This window comes from Petaurus breviceps, unplaced genomic scaffold (assembly GCF_028583685.1).
Source record: "Petaurus breviceps papuanus isolate PSGF00001 unplaced genomic scaffold, PetGlider_PUasm1.0 456, whole genome shotgun sequence".
NCBI classification, from domain to species: Eukaryota; Metazoa; Chordata; class Mammalia; order Diprotodontia; family Petauridae; genus Petaurus; species Petaurus breviceps.
The window spans coordinates 1,064,702-1,086,403 of NW_027186343.1; the positions used below are offsets into that span (position 1 = coordinate 1,064,702).

The 21,702-nt window shown below is 41.3% G+C and overlaps 1 long non-coding RNA gene and 1 pseudogene across 1 annotated transcript; both read left to right on the forward strand.

Moving 5' to 3' along the window:
* LOC138171701 (zinc finger protein 850-like) overlaps window positions 1-21,124 on the forward strand; it is a 53,667-nt pseudogene extending 32,543 nt beyond the window's left edge.
* Window positions 10,930-17,511, forward strand: LOC138171703 (uncharacterized). The gene is made up of 2 exons (XR_011170946.1): window positions 10,930-14,828; window positions 16,994-17,511. It is a non-coding gene; the product is annotated as an uncharacterized lncRNA (long non-coding RNA).
* Window positions 21,125-21,702: the final 578 nt, after the last annotated feature.

The following is a 21,702-nucleotide window of genomic DNA, read 5'->3' on the forward strand; positions in this document are numbered from 1 at the left end:
TATTTATTTTTCTTCTCTTAGTCCTACTGCTAGGATTTTCAGTACAATATTGAATAATATTGGTGACTGTGGACATCCTCATACCTGATCTTACCAGAAAGGTTTCTAATTTATCCCCATTACAAATAATGCTGGCAGATGGTTTTAGATAAGTGCTTTTTATCAATTTAAGGAAAAATCCATTTATACCAATGCTTTCAAGTGTTTTAATAGAAATAAATATTGAACTTTATCAAAAGCTTTTTCTGCACCTGTTGATATGATCATACGATTTTTAAAAAATCTTTTATTATTGATGTAATCAATAGTTAATAGTTTCCCTTATGTTAAACCATCTCTGCATTCCTGGTATAAATCCCACTTGATCATAACGTATAATCCTTGTAATGTATTGTTTTAATCTTTTAGCTAATATTTAGGATTTTTGCATCCATATCTATTAATGAAACTGACCTATAATTTTCTCTTTTTTTACTCTTACTGGCTTAGGTATCAGGATCATATTTGTTTCATAAAAGGAGTTTGGCAGGATCCCTTTTTTACCTATTATTCCAGATAATTTATTTAGTATTGGAAGTAGTGGACCTTTAAATATTTAATAGACTTCCCTTGCAAATCTATCTTGTCCTGGTTCTTATCTCTTAGGAAGCTAATTTATGACCAGTTCAATTTCTTTTTCTAAAATAGATCTATTTGGTTATTTTATTTCCTCTTCTGCCAACCTAGGCAATTTGTATTTTTGTAAATATTCTTCCATTTCAATTGTTAAATTTATTAGTATATAATTGGGCAAAATAGCTCCTACAGCAATTATAGCTTTAATTCATCTTCATTAGTGGTATATTCACCCTTTTCATTTTTGATGCCAGTGATTTAGATTTCTTTTTTAATCAGATTAACCAATTGTTTATCTATTTTGTTTGGGGTGTTTTTTTTTCATAAAATCAACTTCTAGTTTTACTGATTAATTAAATGTTTTTGTTTTTACTCTCCATTTTATTAATCTCACCATAAATTTTTAGGATTTCCAATTTAGTGTTCAGCTGAGGTTTTTTAATATGTTCTTTTCCTAGTTTTTTAATTGCATACCCAATTCATCAGTCTGTTCTTTCTCCATTTTATTGATGTGAACATTTAGAAATACAAATTTCCCTCTAATCATTGCTTTTGCTGTATCCCATAGGTTTTGATATGTTATCTCATTATTGTCATGCTCTTTAAAGAAATTATTGATCATTTCTATGATTTGTTCTTTAACCCATTTGTTCTTTAAGATTAGGTTGTTTAATTTTTAATTTATTTTTAATCTATGTTTCCATAGTCCCTTATTAAATATAATTTCATTGCATTATTATCTTAAAAGGATACTTTTAATATTTCTGCTTTTAACTATAAAGTTTTTATATACTAATATATGGTCAGTCTTTGTAAAGTTACCATGAACCATGAGGAAAAGGTGTATTCCTTTCTATTTCCATTCAGTTTTCTTAAGATATCTATCATATTTACCTTATCTAAAATTCTATACACTTCCTTAACTTCTTTCTTATTTGTTGTTTGATTAGATTTATCTAGTTCTGAGAGAGAAAAATTAAAGTTCCCTACTATTATCATACCTGTAATTCATTTAACTTTTCTTTTTAAAATTTAGATGCTATAGTATTTGGGGCATATAAGTTCAGTATTGATATTGCTTCATTGCCTATGGAACCTTTATAAAAATATAGGTTCCCTGTTTGCCGCTTTTACTTTAATCTTTTTTAGCCATTACTTTGTCTGAAATCATAACTGCTAGCCCTGCCTTTTTTGCATCAGCTGAAGCATAATAAATTCTATTCCAATCCTCCATTTTAATCTGTGTGTATCTCTCATTCTTAAATGTGTTTTTTGTAAACAACATATTTTTGGATTCTAATTTTTCATCCATTCTGCTATCCATGTCCATTTTATGTTCATCCCATTCACATTCAAAATTATAATTACTATTGTGAATTTCTCTCCACCTTATTACTCACTATTTTGCTTCTCAGCCTCTCTTTTTACCCTATCCCTGTTATTTTATCTTCTCCCCTTACCCACTTATTCCTTATTTTACCAACCCCTCTAAAATTCTGTCTCCTATCTTCTCTCCCCTCTTTCCTAATCTTAATCTGCACACCTTTTCTAAGAGTCCCTCCTTCACCCTGTCCCTCAGTTTTCTCACCTCTCTTAATGTTCAGAAGACTTCCAAGCCTCTCCAGATGTTCATGTTGTTTCCTCTTTAACCCAGAAGAGAATGAGTTTCCAATATTACCAGCCCTTCATGCCTACCTGCTTCCTCTGTATTAGTTCTTCTTTCATACTTCATTTTTATGAGAGAATTGTTCCTTTTTATCTTATCCTACCCAATTTTGTTTTTTAGAATCATCTTATATACAATTCAGAGCCAGTCTTTCTTTCAAACTACCTTAGTGATGATGACAGTTTTAAGTATACTAATAAAATGTTCTTACATCATTAATAAACAGATTTTCCTTAATGAGTGCCTTATGATTGATCTTTAACATTTTCCTTATATTTCTTCTGGGTCTTTTCTATCAAATTTTGCATTGAGTTCTGGTCTTTTTGTTACAGATACCTAAAAGTCTTTCAATTTGTCAAATGTCCTTTTTGTTTCCATTCAGGATTATGCTCAGTTTTGCTGGGTAAATTATTCTTCGACCCAACCTGAGCTTCTTTCCTCTTTAGAATATGGTGTTCAAGACCTATGGAACTTTTAGTGTAGAAACTAGATCTTGTGAAATCTTGACTGTTTTTCCACAGTATGTAAATTGTTTTTTTTTTCCTTGTTGCTTGCAATATTTTCTCCTTAACCTGGGAATTTTGAAACTTGGCTATAACATTCCTGTAAGTTTTCTTCCTGGTGGTGAGCAGTATATTTTTTCTCTTTCCGCTTTATCTTCTTGTTCTAATACTTCAGGGCAATTTTCCTTAATAATTTCTTGTAATATTGTATCCAGACTGGTTTTGTTTTTTAATCATAACTTTCAGATAGTCTGATGATTCTTATACTGTCTCTTCTCAATCTGTTCTCCAAATCTCTTATTTTTCTAACGAGATTTTCCAGATTCTCTTGTATTTTTTCTAGTTTTATTGTTTCTTGGTGTCTTATAATGTCATTTGATTCCTGCTAAGCCAAACACGAGCAGCTCTCCAAAGGACTGCTGCAGTGAATAGCTCTAAGGTTCTGATCACATAATATAGTGAACTCTCTATTAATTCAGCAGTAAACTAAAACAAAACATTCACAGAAACCGACATAGAATATTCACAATGATATAACTATTTATCACCAAAGTGGCCACATAGTTTTAAACAAAAGATATTCAGTAAGTCCTTAACTCAATCATCCTTAAGGAGCAGTCCTCCTTAAGGGATACAAAGTACAAAGGTCTCCCACCCCTAGGTCACATTGCCTTCATCTCATAAGTCAGAAAGTCTTCTTTCTTATTGATTGGAGACTAGCTTCCAATCATCCTTAATTCAGTCCTCCTTCAGGGATACAAAGTACAAAGTTCTCCCACCCCTAGGTCACAGTAAATCATGATCTTGTCAGACATCACCAAGTTCCCAAGGAAAGGTCATTTCATTTTGACTCGGGGCTGGCTTCCAAACTCCATGGTTCCTCTTTTCCACATTCCCAGCTCTTGTCTGAATTCACCCAACTGTCACCTGGACTCAGAGATAGGCAGCTCCCAGCTGCTGTTCCAACTCCTGTTCCAGTTAAAAGCCCACAGTGACCAGTCCACCTCAAACCCTTCAAAGTCTCTGTTCCTAGGAGGAGAAAACTTAACAGAGCCACAACATCTACACACATCAAGCTTAGCAGAATGACAGCATTCACACACATTGCCAGAACTGTCATCTCAATTCACTTTCTGCCTGTGAAATCAACACAATTCAACAGAGAGAATGCTCCTATCTGACAAAGTACCACAGACACAACAGACAGACAGAGTGCCAGACACCACAGGTGTTCTCTTTCTCAGCTCTGCTCTGTTCCAGTTTGTGTTCCTGCTTTTATGTTGTGGTTCTCCTTCCTGTTCCACCTTTCCAGTTATGTCAGCAAGTTCCTCCCACCTACAGATCACAAGATGGGGCTCAAACAAAGTGCTAAATGCTTGAATAACTGAAACAAGGCCCTAAGGATTCCTTTGTTTGCCATTACAATTCCTCTTGCCCTGTTCTGATATTCAGGGACTTAATTTCTTCTGTAAGATTTTGTATCTCTTTTTCCAATTGGTTAACTTTCTTTTCATAATTTTCTTGGATTGTTTTTATTTTTTTCTCTAATTTTTCCTCAATCTCTCTTATTTGATTTTTTAATTCCTTTTAAAGTTCTTCCAAGAGTTCTCTTTGGGCCTGTGACCATTTGTCGTTACTCTTTGGGATAGGAGTGGCTTTATTTACCTCACTGTCTTCCTCTGAATATGAACCCATATCTTCTTTTACAACAAAATAACTATCTATGGTTCAGTTCTTTTTCCTTTGCTTACTCATTTTTAAAAATTTATTTTGTTTTTAGCAGCTTATTATTATTAAGTTTTAATCCCCAATTTTGGGTAATGTTGCCCTAGGCCTCAGGTCCTCTGCCTGGGCTCTTGCCCTCAGGGACTTCTCTCTAAAACCACAGTTTAGGTCCTCCTGCCACGTCAGCCACGTCAACCACGTCAGCCACGTCATCCCGAAGGTGTTCCTTGCAGTACCACACTCATCACGTGTGTGTTTGCTCTTCCTCACCCACAGCTGCAGCCCAGGATCACTTCTGGTCAGCACCACTAGACCTGGCTTTCAGTAACAGTGGGCCCCACTCAGCTGCCTGCAGTTCCTTATGTGAAAGTGTGTAAGGTAAATGTTTGTGAGATGAAGGCTCCTGAGGCTATGAGGTGAAAGTGCCTGAGGTAAAATTTCTTGTAGCCATGAATGACATCAGACTTGAGATGAAGTTTTTTGAGGCCTAGTCTACGTGACAGAGCAGCTCGCTCCTACATGGCCTGTCTTTTCTGAGGTTCTCTCAAGTTGTCTTAGGAGGACAACTGCTTTACTCCTTTTTTTGTGTTGTTTAATATTCATTTCATGGTAATTTTCATTCTGTTTGTGGAGGAAATCTGGAGAACCTAGAAATTTCTGACCTACTGCACCATCTTTCCAGAATGCAATTTCTCTTGTTTCTTTTCCTAAGTTTTCTCTTGCCACTTCTTATGTCCTTTAACTCTCCAGTAATTCTTGTTGTCCAATTTGCATTTTTTCTTTAATGTTTTGCTTGTAGCTCTTTTCATGTCAGACAACAGTGGGTAGTGTTGAGTCAGGAAGACTCATCTTCATGAGTTTAACTCTGACCTCAGAACTTACTATCTGTGTGACCCTGGGCAAGTCACACCCTGTGTGCCACAGTTTCCTTATCTGTAAAATGAGCTGGAGAAGGAAATGGCAAATCACTGCAGGACCTTTGCCAAGAAGACCCCAGATGGGGGCAAGAAGAGTCCAACGTGACTCAAACAGCTGAACAACAACACAAAGGCCAACAACTTCCTGTGAGCTTGTGTCTTGATCTTCTCTGTCACCAAGGAAGCTTTTTGTGGTCCGGCTCGTTTTTGTTTGTTTGCTCACTTTTCCAGTCTGTTGCTTCCCTTTGAACTTCATGTTACAAAGTTTCACTCTGCTTTCTTGGGGTGGAGAGAAATACTGTGCCCAACTCCAGACTTTTTCATACCATTTTCAGACCTAGTTCTGGAGGTCTGTAAGTTTTTGGTATTCCCAGGGTGATGTGATCCAGGGAAAGGTGTGGTTACTGCTCTCCTGGTCTGTGTTCTAATCTTTTCCCAGAAGAACCCCTGCTCCCCTGAAGCCTCAAGCACTAACACCCCTCTCTGCCCTGAAATGTCTCTGTGCTGAAAGTTCCTGAAACTGCTGCTGCTGCTGCCACAGCCACCTCAACAGCCCACTGATGGTGCTACCAAGCTGAATCTGGCCTGGCCCCCACCCTGGTGACACAGACCTCCCCAGTTGGTCTTGGGCTGGAAAAATGTCTCCAGCCTTTAGTTGGTTCTGCTCAAGAATTATATTTGACACATCATTTTAAAGTTGTTTGGAGAGGAATGTTGGGAGAGTTAAGCTGGGTTGCTTCCTATACTGCACCATCTTCTCTCCATCTGAAGAGCTTATTGTTGAAAGTGGGGGGTTTGTTGGGACTTGAGGGAGGCCAGGATGCACATGAAGGACAACAAGGGAAAGCATACGGCAGATCCTGTTTAAGGAGCAGAAGGGAGGCCTGTATTTTATCACATGCGGAGGGGGAGCAAAGTTAAAGGAGTGTGGAAAAGGGAGGGGAGGGGAAGATGGTGAAGGGCTCCGAGGAACCAAAACAGAGGGGTTCATATTGGATCTTGGCAATAGGAAGTCACAGGACTTTATTGAGGAGGCAGGGGCATGGTCAGAAGCATGCTTTATTTAGGTAAGTGGATTTGACAGGAAGGAGACCCGCGTGACACAAACCCTGGGACTCTTGCAACACCTCGGAAGTGATAGGGGCCTTAACCAAGAAGGTGGCAATGTTGGGAGAGACAGGGGTATATGCAGAAGAGTCTGCAGAAACAGAACCAAAAGGACTTTCCATAAGAATGAAGTGGGGGCGGCGAGTGTGTGAGGGATGGTGAGGAGCGGGCGGCATTTAGGTTATGAGCCTGGATGATTGGGAGCATGACTGATACTTTGGATGGCAACAGGAAAATAAGAAGGTTGAGGGTTGAGGGAAAGCTAGTGAGTTTATTTTCAGACATGGGAGGAAGAGAACCAGGAGAGAGTAGTGTTACCAAAACTAGAATGTATCCATGAAAAAAGGGATTCACTGGCCAAAGGCAGCAGAGAGGTCAAGAAGAATGGGGACTGAGGAAAGACCATTGGATTTAACCTTTTGGAGAGGATTCATGACTTCGCAGAGAATTGTTTTAACTGAATGATGAAGTCGGAGCCAGAATACAGTTTTCAAAGAAAGGCAAAGAGTTGGAGATACCAGTTGTAATGGCCACCTAAGTAGCTTTGGGGAGACATGGCTTTATTTGTATCAGCAGGAGAGGAGCCCATAGATATGGAGTGAAAATTAAATGAGTGAAAAATGGGGATGATGGGAGAGGGAATGTGCTAGGGCCCAGGATCCAGTGCAGTAAATAGTAAGATTCTGCTGTCTGCCAGGTCATGTATACGTGTGTTCAGGGAAGATGAGTGCCTCTGGTGAGAGCTCTCCTGAGCCCTTTTGAGGGCAGCTTTCCACCTTTGGTGTCTGCATACCAGCCAGCTCTCCTCTGTGGCTCCAAGGGGCTCTGTGTGTGCAGCAGCCACACCCTGGTAAGCCACGTGGCAGAGGAGCTAAAGCAGACTGAGAATAACCAAGAGGCTTCCGACCTGCCAGTGTCTGCCCCAAGGATGTGAAGACTTCCCCCAGTGGGATGGTCGGGTGACAACAGTTGGTCCAACAGGCCATGACGGCTGTGGGAGCAGGCCCTGAAGTGTATGATTAGATGTGGGTGGGAGCAGGCACTGAAGCGCGCGATTAGATGTGGAAACACCAAGGTCGTTCACGCATCCTGAGCCAGTCCTCTTGGCTTTTGTTTTGCCGCTGTACTTCAGTGACTCTGAAAGAGAGTGAGGCTGACAAACTCATGGAACTCTGCCTCACTTAAATCCAGTTTATGCAAGAATCAGAAGACATCGCCCATGCCCTTTACCTCAGAGTCCTCTGGAGACAGGCCAGTGACAGGGAAGCCTGTGCAGACACGCTGGGAGCTGCAGGCAGGTGGTCCAGGCCCTAGGGTCATTTTCTCACTGAAATAAAGCATCAGTAGGATTCAGCAGCCAGCACACATCCAAGCAGCCTTTTACAAGGACTGCACTGTCACCCCCTGGTGTGAGGAAGGGGAAAGAAAAAGTGCCCTAAAAAGAGTCTGCTTCAGGGGTGGGGAACCTGCAGCCTGCTGGCCACATGGCCTTCTAGATCCTCAAGTGTGGCCCTTTGACTGAATCCAAACTCCACAGAACAAATCCCCTTAATAAAAGGATTTGTTCTGTAAAACTTGGACTTAGTCAAAGGCTGCACCTGAGGATCTATATGGCCACATGTGGACTTGAGGTCACAGGTTCCCCACCTCTGAACCTAACCCTGACCTGCTTACTGTGGCAGGTGGGGATCCTACTCTGCAGCTGAAACACCAAAAAATGTCCAGTGGAGTTGTGAACTGATTCAGCCATTCAGGAGAGCAATTTGCAACTATGTCCACAGACCTATAAAACTGTGCACGCCTTTTGACCTAGCAATACCACTTCTAGGTCTATATCCCAAAAGCATCCAAAAAAAGAGAAAAGGACCTATTTATATAAAAATATTTATGGAAGCTCTTTCTCTGATGGCAAAGAATTGGAAATCAAGGGGATGCCCATCAACTGTGGAATGGCTTAACAAGATGTGATATATGATTGTGATGAAAGAACTGACATTGATTGAATATAGACTGTAGCATGCTATTTTTCACTCTTCATTCTTTTCTTTTATTCACATCTTGTACAAAATGACTAATATGGAAATATTTTCTATAATTGCATATGTATAACCTATATCTGATTGCTTACTGTCTCAGGGAGAGGGGAAGGAAAGGATGGAGGAATGGAATTTGGAACTCAAAACTTTAAATAAAAATATTTTTAAGAACTGGAAAAAAGATACAAAAATGATCCCACTCGCTCCCAATACATGGAATGTGCCATGAGCGGTGTGCAAGGCACTGGTGACCTAGACTGGGGTGGGTGGTGTCTGTGAGTATGTGTGTGTCCTAGTATAAGAGGGGCTGGGCTGTAGATGTGTATGTGAATACATGTTAGTGCAAGGGGGCTGAGTGAGAGGTGGGCAAGTGTGTCAGTGTGAGTGGGTCCAGCCTGAAATATGTGTGCATGCGTGTTAGTGCAAGGAGTGCCGAGCCGGAGTGTATGTGTGCGTGCGTGTTAGTGCAAGGAGTGCCGAGCCGGAGTGTATGTGTGCGTGCGTGTTCATTTAAGAGGGGCTGGGCTGTAGATGTTTATGCTAATGCATGGTAGTACAAGGGACACTGAGCTGGAGTGTGTGTGTGTTTGTGCATGTTGGTGTGAAAGGGCTGGGCTGGAGTGTGTGTTTGTGCATGTTAGTGTATGCACATCAGATTCAGGGCTTGTGGGACTGGAGCCAGGGCTTAGGAAGTCGGGTTGGCCAGCTCCCACTGAGGGAAAACAAGAAAGGCTGTACCTGCAGGCCCCAAGCCTCGGTCCTCGAGCCCAGCTCGAGTCTGAGCTGCTGCTGTGTGTCGCAGTCCCTGAGCTGGCTCTGCCCCAGTGCTGGGGTTTGGGTGGGGATGAGGGTTACAGGAGAGCATGTGTGTGTCTGCCTGGCAGAGCCTTCGAATCTGGGTCTGCCCCAGGAACTCTTGGGCCACAGCCCCCAGGAAAGACTTGAAAACACGGATTTTTTATTTCTCTCATTTCCTCATCCTCCTCATCTCCCTCTGTGTGAGCAGCAGAGTATAACCTTCCTTCATTAAATTATATACCAGTGGACCCTAAGAGCACGGATCCTGGGTTAGAAGGGACTTTAGAGTCCGTCAAGTCCAAATTCCTCATTTAACGATGAAGAAACTGAAGCCACGGAGGTTACGTGACTTGTCCAGGAACACACAGCCAGTGTCTGCAGTGGGGTTTGGAGCCAGATCTTCCTTACCCCAAGGCTTATGCTACTGTCTCAACCTCTGGGGGAGGGAGGAGGTAGCAGGCCAGCCACACCATAGCCTGGAGATGTTTAATGGACCTTTCATTTGGATTTCCCAGCAAAAAAATACATGAGAAGGAACAGAGCCTGAGGTGGTTGATTCGGGAGCAATTTCTGGCCCTCCAGCCTAGGGGACAGGGCTTGGATCAGGTTAGAACCTGGAGGCAGCAGCGGCCAAACCCCTGCAGGATCTTTGCCAAGAAAACTCACCCCTGGGCCCCAAAGAGCAGGACGCAATTGAACAACAGATCCTTAGAACATCAAGGAAACAGTGAGGAGGGTGTGACCAAGACCACAGAGGACTTGGCCCTGATGATGAAGAGGAAGGGGAAAATCAGGAGTCAGAGGAGGAAGAAGGAGCCCTGTTATATTGTGGGAGAGAGGAAAGCAGGTAACCAAGGGGTAAACTGTATGCCCCTACCTTCCTCCTCCTCACTGGGGGCCTCAGCCATGCCTCCAGCTTCAAACGATAGAGAGCTGGGTAGATGGACAGACAGATGGACGGACAGACAGACAGACGGACAGACAGGCAGACAGAAGACAGATAGATAGTAGATTGATTGATTGATTGACTATTAAGTACTTACTGTAAATCAGACACTGAGGGCTAGGGATACAAATACAAGCAGACAGTTTCTGACTTCCAACCTCATTCGTAATGAGGGAAGACACATAAAACACAGCTGGACAGCTCTGTGGGGTGGGAGTCGAAAGGAGGTTGGCAGGAGGAGGAGGAGGCAGGGAGGTTTCTCCGGAGCCGTCAGGCCGGAGGTAGAAAGTCCCAAGAGACGGCGGCATGGTCAGGGGAGATGTGAGCTGGGGGGGGGGGGGGGGGGGGGGGCGGGGGGGGGGGGGGGGGGGGGGGGGGGGGGGGGGGGGGGGGGGGGGGGGGGGGGGGGGGGGGGGGGGGGGGGGGGGGGGGGGCCAGTTACTCAAATACTGTGCCTGTGCATCGACCCAAGTCTGGTAAAACAAAACCACATCTTGTTGAAGAGAACAGTCCTACGGCCCTCCATTAGGGACCCTTCTCCACCTCCCGGCTTGACATCAGTGCATTTGTCACGATTCTTTGGGTCTGGACACTCAGCAAGGTCCATATCCGCCTCTCCAGGTCTTTGTTTATCTCGTTCACAAGGATTTGTCCTGAGAGATTTTATCAAATGATTGGGTGTCATCTGGGTATCCTGTTCCCTGCTTAAAAGGGAAAGTGCAAGCCCCTAGCCCCCAACTTCTAGGATGGTGGCCTCAGTGAGAGGAAGTGTTTAGAACCTCATGCTGGGACCCTGACTGTTCTCAAACCTTATTTTCCCATCCAGCTCAGCTTCAATGCTCTCTCCTCCACCCATACCCTTAGCCCTTCTCTCCAGAGATTCTGCCATGCCGGCCTTCACTGTATGAATCAAGGCCAGTGATATTCCACTTCTGGCAGTAGGGCAGGTGTGCTTTTCCTTCCCATTTGGCAGATATGAAAACTGGCACTGTGACTGACAGTAGGAGCTGAGACAAGATCCTTTCCTGGACTGTCCTTCAGTTGGACCGCACGGCTTCCCCAACAGGCTGATACTGGCAAGGGGTTCTCTCTCAAGAATTAGGTAAATCAGCCCCGGCCACATCTCGTAAATGATGGGGGAGGCCGAAACCTTTTCTTCACTAAATAGAGCTATAACTGAGGCACAGAGAGGTCAAGTTACAGACTCAGTATCACATAGCACATAAGGGACAAAACGGTGAACTGCGCCCATATTTCCTTGTTCCTAGAGCAGGGCTGTTCTCTCCTTTGGAGCAATGAATGAATAAAATATACAGGATTACGAAGGAGACCAATTATAGTGAAATACAGCTGTCAAATGCCTTTTAAAAGTCTGTGGACCCCAGGTTAAGAACCTCTATTTTAGAAAAACAAAAGATAAAGACTTTACAGGAAAATGAATTTTAAAATTAGAATAAAGGTTTTTCAAAATGAGATTTCTAATTATATTATAAATCAGTTTCCCTCCAAAACATTTTGTTATTGTTCAGCTGTTTCAGTCATATCCAACTCTTCATGACCCCATTTGGCAAATTCTTGGCAAAGATACTGGTTTGCCATTTCCTTCTCCAGCTCATTTTACAGATGAGGAACTGAGGCAAACCGGATGAAGTGACTTGCCCAAGGTCACACAGCTAGTAAGTGTCTGAGGCCAGATTTGAACTCAGAGAGATGAGTGTAGCCCAATTCAGGCCCAGAGCTCTGTGCACTCTGGCGCCCCCTGGCTGCCTTTTGCGGTTCCATATGTATTGGCTTCCCTTATTTAGAATACCTTGCGGGCTTATTCTGTCTGTATTATATATAGCCTCAGCTCCTAATTCGTAATAATAGTTAAAAGTAGCAATAACAACCAGCATTGATATAGCACTTTAATGTGTGCAAAGCACTTTACAAATATCTCACCTTATCCTCATAAAAATACTGGGAAGCAGATTATGCCCATTTTACAGTTGAGAACACTGAGACAGAAAGTGGTCAAATGATTTGCCCAGTGTCACCCAACTCAGTGTCTGAAGTCACATTGGAACTCGGGTCTTCTTAACTCCAGGCCCAGCACTATTGTCACTTAGCCTCTATGCTGCTTCTAGGTATGCCTTATAATAAATGCTTTTTTCTTTCTTTTACTGATTATCAAAACTATCCAGTATTTTTTGGAAAACAGGTAAGCAGATCAGTAGAATCGATTAGATCCAGAAGCAAACTTCCAGAAAGCAGAGAATTGAACCAGGATTCCCCAGTTCCCAGATCAGAGCTCAGTCCCTTGGCAGCTGTTGCGACCCAAGGGGTAGAGGTCCCTTTCTTTAATGCTGAGAGGGAGTGGGGCTGCTTCTGGAACCCTCTCCAGAGACCGAGAAGCTTACACTTGACTGGTGTATAAGAAATTCCATTCTGCTGAATTTAGCAACTATAAAGTGGAATTGTTCATGACTTTTCTTTACCCACAGCTTGGTTTTGTCAAGACTCTGCCCTTCCTCAAGGTAGAAGTCTCAAGAAGGAAGGAAAGCCATGGCTACTGGGCTGCTGGCTGTCCAGTCCCAGGTGAGCTGGGCTTTGTTCTTTTTCCTGGAAGACCATCTCAGTTTTTGGCCTGCAGGCCCTTTCTTTCCTTTTTCCTTGATCTTTTCTGGACAGCCATGCCCCAGCCAGAGAGCCCGAGCTCTAACTGTCCTCGGGAAACCACTGATTCTCTTACATGCATTAGATTTCTGAGTGTTTGTAGCTCTCTAGAGCTGGAAGGAATGTCAGAAACTTTAACCAAGTGCCCTTCTCCTTATTTAACTCATGAGGAAAGCGGCCTAGAGGGATGAATTGTATTTCTAGTCGAGGTGTAGATGGTCTTCCCGTTGCCTGATGTTCTCACCAAAACGCAGAACGTCCGACTGCTTTCATGAGCCTGGCTGGTTCAGGCCACACCTGCCTGATCAGTCATCCCTAACTTTCTTGACAAGGGGCCATCCCCTTTGCTTGAAGCCATCACATTTGGTCAACTCTGATTGTGGGTCATTTTTCATATACTTGGCCTATAGCTACAGAGGCAACTTTCACCCATTACTCCTGATTCGGACCTCTGGAACCAAATATAAGGCTTCTCACAAATCCTTCCTGGCCCCGGGCCAACTCTTCTTTTCCATAAATATTTCCAGCTCTCTCAGTTAATCTTCATGTGGTAAGCTAACAAGTTCCTTCACTATTCTCCCTTTTTCTGGGAGTTTGACACTTCATTGATGTCTTCCCTAAAATGTAGTATCCAGGGCTCCAGCTGTGGCCAGACCAAGACAGTAGGCAGTGGCATGATCCCCTCCCACTTTCTGGATACTGTACCTCCTAATGCAGCCTAAAACACCATTAGCCTTGTTTTGGGCAACAATATCACACTTGCTTTGCACTGAGCTTTGGGTTAGGATTTCAGTTAGCTACCTCTAACCCCAATAAATTCCATTCAGAGTTTATAATCCTTTGGTGCTTCAGTATGAGCCCAAATTTTCCCCATCTACTACTTTTTCTTCTATTCTGCCATTGAGGCAGGGTGGTATAGTAGATAGAGAGCAAGCCTTACTAGCTTTGGAGCCAACTAAATTCTTCTAGTAAAAGCTAAACCAGAAATAATCTAGATTGTTCTTGAGAAGCTACCAGATCATATCTGCTGTTCAGCTCTCTCTCCATCCCTCCCTCTCCCCTTTCTCTTACACTTTCTCTCTTCTCCCTTTCTGCCCCCTGTCTCCCCCCCCCCCCTCCTGCTTTCCTTTCTTTTTTTCCCTCTGTCTCTCCCTCTCTCTCTCTTTTAATAGTAGTAAAGAACTAGAAACAAGTTGGATCACCAACAGCTGGGGAATAGGTAAACAAATTGTGGCCTGTGAATATGATAGGATATGACTGCTCTAAAAAATGATGAGCATAGGGGTGGCTAGGTGGTGCAGTGAATAGAGCACCAGGCCTAGAGTCAGGAGAACCTGAGTTCAAATCCAGCCTTACACATTTAACACAAAAAACTAGCCATGTGACCTTGGGCAAGTCACTTAACCCCAAATGCCCTCCAAGAAGCAAAAAAAAAAAAAAGAAAGAAAGAAAGGATGAGCATAATGCCTACAGAAGAGAAAAGAAGATTTTCCTAGCAAAGTAGACTAAGCAGAATAGGAAAACTGTGCACAATGAGTACAGTAACGTAAAGGGGAAAAGAAGGAGCCAGCCATCACCCATGTGCACCGCGTGTGGTCCTGCTCACACAGCTGGGTTCATGCTCGGTGGCGCTTCCAGTAGACTCTCCACCACCGTTCTCTGTTCTTCTTCCTGCCACTCTTTTGTTTGTCTGTATCTGTGCCTCTCCTAGAGGGCCCAGCTGTCTCCTCCAGGAACCTTCCCTGGCCTCATCCACCAGTCAGCAGTCGTGAGTCCAGAGCTGGGAGGGAGCTTGGAGACCATCTAGCCCCACCCCCTCATTACAGAGGCCCTGAGAGTAAGCGACTTGCCCAATGTCAGGTAGGATCTGAGTAACTACATGTGTACAACCTATACTGAATTGCTTATCTTCCCAGTGGGGGTGGGTGAGGAGGGAAGAAGGGGGGAAATCTGGAACTCAAAAGTTTTAAAAACAAATGTTGAAATTTTTTTAAATTTGTTATTTTTACATGCAAAAGAAAGAAGAAAAAAAAGAAACTTGCTTTATGAAGGAAGTGTTTGCTATGTGCTAAGACTGAAGTAAAAACAGAGAGTGAGACAGCTCCTGCTCCCAAGTTGGTCACACCCTTATTGGAGGCATCTTCATATAAAAGGCAGTCCAGCTGTGGGCGGGATGGCAAGAGCCAAGGGTGCCCTGGTTCTTCAGGAGACAGAAGCAGAACAGATGTTCAGGTCTGGCAGACCCCAGGACACAGCACAGGGGCAGACGCTAAGGCCTAGTAGGCATCCGACTGGTATTCCTGGTGCACTTGGGCTTTCCCACCCATCAGTAACAGTTGGTCAGTGGTTGGTGTTAGTGGTTAAAATAACAAACCCCCTTACTTACTGCTGCTGTCACATGACCTAGTATGTTCTAGTTAAGCACAGGCTTTCTGATTCTCTTGTCTCAGGACTTTCCTTCTACTCCACATTTCCTCTTTTTTCCCCTCAAAATACAAGCATCTTTTCTCTAATTTTAATCTTCTTCAATCCCTCTGCAGCAGTGCTCAGATTTGAACCATCTTTCATTAAACTCTCTCCTTCCATGATTTATGGAGCACCACACTATACTGATTTTTCTCTCAACCTCTCAAACAGCTTCATCTCTGTTATTTTGACTGCCTTTCCTGTCTCCCAAATCCTTGCCCATCAACCCTTGGTGTCCATTTTCTTGACTGTCTTTAATCTTCTGTGCTTCTTTCTTTTCTTTGAGATGGGCCATTCATTCACAAGTCTTTAGTTCTCCCTTCTGTGCTAATGATTTCTAAATTTATATCCTCAGCCTTAACAGATCCAGCTCCATATTTACTTCTGCTTATAGAACAGCCATGTTCCCTTGGCTGATTTGTTTACACCCCAAACTTATTCTTCTCCAAGTCAACCATATCATATTTCCCCAAACAAGTCTTTCCCAAGTTTATTATTTCCAGCTGTAGAATTAATGTTCTTCCAAGCTAGAAGCTTCCTTCATTCCTTCTTTCACTTTATGAATAGAGTCCCTCTGGACTCCTTTCATTTGTATCTTAGATTCACCTTTGTCAAGTCACTTAACCTCTCTAGACCTCAGTTTTCTCCTCTATAAGATGAGGAAGTTGAACTAGATGGTCTCTGAGATCCTTTCCAGCTCTAAATCTGTGATTCTATGACTTATTCACCATTCCTGTCGCACCAGTCTAGTCCATCCCCTCCTCTTATCATGCTTGATTTAATGGTCCCTTGCTGTCCATGACTCCAATTTCTTATATTTAACTTGTCCAAATGTTCTACTAAAACTCCCCTTTCCTCCCCTTTTCTCATGAACCTCTAATAACTATTGTCTCCTATATCAAGTTTATTATTTGCTTTCAAGGTCCATCTTATTATAAAGTCATCTTGAAAGATTGATAGATATGTTGCTAAAGCTTCAGTCCATGACAGCTGATCCAGAAGTCAAGAAATTCTATGAATAAATGGACATGAGAGTGTTGGTGGTGGTAGTGGTGGATTTTGGTTTTGGTTTTTTACCACTGGTTCTTCTCAAGTTGCAGTGAACACTATTTTCTTTTCTTGGTGTTTCAGATCTGTCTTATTTTATATCAGAGTGTAAAATTTTGCCATAAGTCCCCATCAAGTTTAATAATCTGTAGTTTGCAGAGGAAATGTTTCCCCTTTCTGAAAATTTAGACATTTTGCCAATTACCAATAAGGTGGCTGAAGACTGGGAATATCATGTCAGGTTAAAGAGTCAGAAGAGAAAATCAAAGTAAGTGATGATAACCCATTAGCAATTGAAGACTTATTCATTTAAGACAGTGAAATGATCTGTTCATATCTCCTTACCTAATTCAGGCTTTAGTTATCTCTTAATGTCCATTCTGTGCTTTTCAGATAACAGATAATTCTCCTTTAGAAAAGACAGTCCATAAGTTACTAGATAGCTTCTCTTTCCCTTCCTTTATCCCAGGGAACTATTAACAATGTTTTTTTTTGTTGTTTGTTTCCTTCAGATCCTTGCAATCAGCAGACCCGTTGTGAAGCTAAGGAGTTAGTACCAAGCAAGTTGTTTCTGTCATCTAAGAGAGAGTGTCATCTAAGGAAAGGCTAGCAAAAGATAGTTCCTGTGATTGTAAATCAGGAGAAGATTGGGAATGTGATTTCAAGTTACAAAGGCAGAACAACAAGCAAGAGAGAATATCCAGGAAAATGGCCATCACCCATGAACACAATGTATTTCAGAGAAATTTTAATCTGAGTTCCAATTTTGCTGCCCAACAGAGGGCTCTGTCAGGAAAAAATCTTTATAATTATGGGGAACATGCAAAGAACTCCAAGCAGTATTCAAACATTCTTAAATATCACAAAATCTCATATAAGAAACTTTGTAAATATAGTAAATGTTGGAAGTCCTTCATTTACCACACAGACCTTATTTATTATCATAGAAAACTTATTGGAGAAAAGTCATGTGATTGTAATGAGTGTGGAAAAGCTGTCAGCACTAGGTCATCTCTCAGAAGATACCAAAGAGTTTATACTATAGAGAAACCCTTTGTCTGCAGTGAATGTGGGAAAACCTTCATACAGATGGGAAAACTCAGTGCACATAAGTGAAATCATACTGGAGGAAAACCTTCTGAATGTAATGACTGTAGGAAAGCCTTCAGGTACCCAGCAAGTCTTACTGAACATAAGCGAATTCATACTGGAGAGAAAAAAAATTGAATGTAAAAGAATTTAGGCAAAGTTCATCCTTAGGAGGCATCAGATAATTCACACATGAGAGAAACCCTTTATGTGTAGTGATTGTGAGAAAGCCTTCATAGAGAGTGGAAAACTTACTGCACAAGAGAATTCGTACAGGGGAAAGACCCTTTGAATGTATTGAATGTGGGAAAGCCTTCAGCTATAGTTCATCCCTTAATGCTCATGGAAAACTGGAGAAAGAAAATATGAAAGTAATCAATGTGGGAAATCTTTTATTAAAAGCTCATCACTTAGGAAGCATCAGAAAATTCATACTGGAGAAAAATCCTTTACATGCAGTGAGTGTGGGGAGTCCTTTATAGAGAAGGGAAGACTTAGAGAACATAATTCATACAGGAGAGAAACCTTTAAAATGTAATAAATGTGGAATAACCTTCAGCAGTAGCTTATCTCTTAGGGACCATTCAAGACTTCATACTCAAGATAAAAGATGTGAATGTAATGAATGTGGGAAATTCTTCAGCAGAAGCCCATCACTGAAGAAGCATCAGAGAATTTATACTGGAGAGAAACCCTTTGCATGCAATGAGTGTGGGAAAACCTTTATAGAAAGGGGAAGACTTGCTGAACATGAGAGAATTCATACTGGAGAGAGACCCTTTGAATGCAATGAATGTGGAAAAACCTTCAATTATATAGCTAGTATTATTGAACATGAGAGAATTCATACTGGAAAGAAACCATTTGAATGTTATGAATGTGGGAAAGCCATCATCAAAAACTCATCACTTAGGAGGTATCAGGTAATTCATACTGAAGAGAAACCCTTTGTATGCAGTCAATGTGGGAAAGTGTTCACAGAGCTCTAAAGACTTACTGAACATAATCAAATTCATACAGGAGAAAAATCCTTTGAATGTAGGAAGGCCTTCAGCAACAATTTGTCCCTTAGAGTTCATTGCAAACTTCATACTGGAGAAAAACTGTATGAATGTAGTGAATGTGGAAAATCCTTTAGCAAAAGCTCATTACTTAGAAAGCATCAGAAAATTCATACAGGATAGAAACCCTTTGTGTGCAGTGAGTGTGGGAAAGCCTTCATTGAGAAAGGAAGACTTACTGAACATAAGAAAATTCATACTGGAGAGAAACCCTTTGAAGTATTGAGTGTGGGAAAGCCTTCAGCTACACAGCAAGTCTCACTGAACATAAGAGAATTAATACTGGAGAGAAACCCTTTCAGTAATGAGTGTGGAAAAACCTTTCACCATAGGATAGGTCTTACAACATGTAAGAGAATTCATTCAGAAGAGAAGCCCTTTGAATGTAATGAATGTGGGAAAGCTTTTAGCAATAGCTCATACCTTACAAAGAATTTGGAGACTACATACAGGAGAAAAACCTTTTGAATGTAATGAATGCAGGAAAGCCTTCAACAACAGCTCATACCTTAGGAGGCACCAGAGACTTCATACTGGTGAGAAACCCTTTGACTGTATTGAATGTGGAAAAGCATTCAGCCACAACTCATCCCTTAGAAGTCATAAGAAATGTCATGTTAAATAATAATAATAATAGCTGACATTTATAATTTATATATAAATTATGGTTAAATATATAGTTACTTTATCATTTGCAAAGCACCTTATATATATTTCTCATCATGTACAAATAATACCAATGAATGCAATCAAGGTAGAAAAATCTTGTCTTATGAACCATCAGAGAATTTGTTAGAATCTACAAGAAGGTAATGAATGTGTGAAGGTCTTCAGCAGAAATTATTCACATAACAACCATGAGATAATTCATATAGGAGAGAAACATTTTGTATCCAATGAGCATGAGAAGACAGTTACAGAAGAAGTAAACCTTATTGCCATGAGAAAATTCATTCTAGAGTGAATTCTTTTGAATGTGATTATGTGGAGACTTCAGTCAACATTTCAGTCCTTGGGAACTTTTATAGAAAATCTTATAACAAGATTCCAAAGAGTTTTATTAAAACATGTCTAGGGCAGGTAGGTGGCTCAGTGAATAGAGCACCAGCCCTGGAATCAGGACCTGAGTTCAAATCCAGCATCAGACACTTAACACAAAACTAGCCATGTGACCTTGGGCAAGTCACTTAACCCCAGTTGCCCTCCAAAAAGCAAAAAAAAGTGAATGTAGAAGTATGATTCATGTCTTGTGAAACACCAGAGAATTTATGTTTTAGGAAAACCATGGGGGGGGGGGTGTTCTCAGTAGCACTGGGTTCCTTGGGAGATGTCAGAAAACTTATAAAATCAGGCTTGGAAGAGCCTTCAAGAGTCATCTAGTCCAGTGGTGCCAAATTCAAATAGAAATGGAGGCCACTAAATAATACATGAGGATTCCTTCAGGCTGCATATTGACTTAGTTTTCAAATGTAATATTATATATGCTTTATGTTTTTGTTAATTTTGTTAGATATTTTCCCTGTTACGTTTTAATCTGGGTTGGGCCATACTCAGGTGTTGTGGGCTGCACATAGTCTGCAGGCCATGTGTTTTACACTTCTTATTTAGTTAAACTTGTACCTAAACAAGAATCCAGTCTGTAGAATAACTGTGAATTGGTTGTGCCTTTCCTTGAAGACCTCTGGTGAGGGGAGCCCATTCTTGAAGGAGCACATTTCACTTTTGGAGAGCTATAATTATTATGACACTTTTCCTTACATTGGATTGAAGCTTGGCTCTTTGCATTATCTACCCATTGTTCATAATTATTCCATATTCCAGGCTTTCAAGTACTTAAAAAAAAATAGCATTGTTTTCTTTTCTAAGTCTTCTCTTCAGCTAACTCAAATGCAAAAACCATCAGCTATGATGGATATCTTCCTAAACATAAAACAACTTCTACATGATGGGAGTCCCTTGAATTTAATGAAAGCAGGGAATTCCTTATTCACAGGAATAATTTTTATAAATATAAGATATTCATACTGAAGAGAAATTATTTGAATGTGGAAAACCTTTCAGAAACAACTTATGCCTTACTCTACATCAGAAAATTCATACTGAAGAGAAACACTATAAATGTAATTAAAAAAAAACTTTTCAGAGGTAATTTATTTATATCTTGTAAGACATGAAACTCATGGAAAGAATACTGGATTTGGAGTCAGAGGACCTTAATGCTTGTGTGACTTTGGGTAAGTCTCTCAACTTTTCAGGACCTCAGTTTCCTTACCTATAAAATGAGGGTTTGGGACAAGATAATCTTCAGGGTTTCATATAGCTTTAAATGCATCTGTGATCTTATGCAAGAGATAACTGTCAAGATATAATAATATGGAGAATAAAAATTTTGATTTGTCATTTGTCAAATACTGGACCACCAAAATGTCAGTTTATCTGATATATATTGTCTATTGGTTTGCAAAATAAAAATGACCTTGATTCCAGCTATAACATTTTGTAATTCTGTTTATTTTTATAAAAATATTTTTTTTCCTTCTGACTTGTAATGCCAATCACAGCAGCGCATCTGAGGACTGCTGCTGTGAATAATTTTAGGGTTCTAATTGCATAGTATAATGAACTCTCTATTCATCAGTAAATATTGTTCAATAAAGCATAACATTCATTCAATTTTTAAGCAAAACATGTGAGATATATATATATAGTGCATAGATATATCATTGCATTCAGTAACATTCCCCAAAATACTTGTTTACACAATTGGGGTCTCAGGTTAGAGTCTCCCCTAGCACAACACATCCTTAAGGGGTAGAAGAAAATACAAACACCATCAACCTATAGGTCACAGTAAGTCACAATCTTTTCAATCAATACACAGTGTCCAAGTAAAGTCCTCTCTCATTTTGACTGAGGCTGACTTCCAAACCCAATGGTTCCTCCTCTGTGGGCTGACTGCTCCCAACTCTCACCTGTATTCACACATAGGCAGTTCTCTTCTCCTGCTCCATATCTCAGTTCACAGGGACTGCTCCACTCCAAGTTCCTGCCCAACAGCAGGCTCCAGGGGC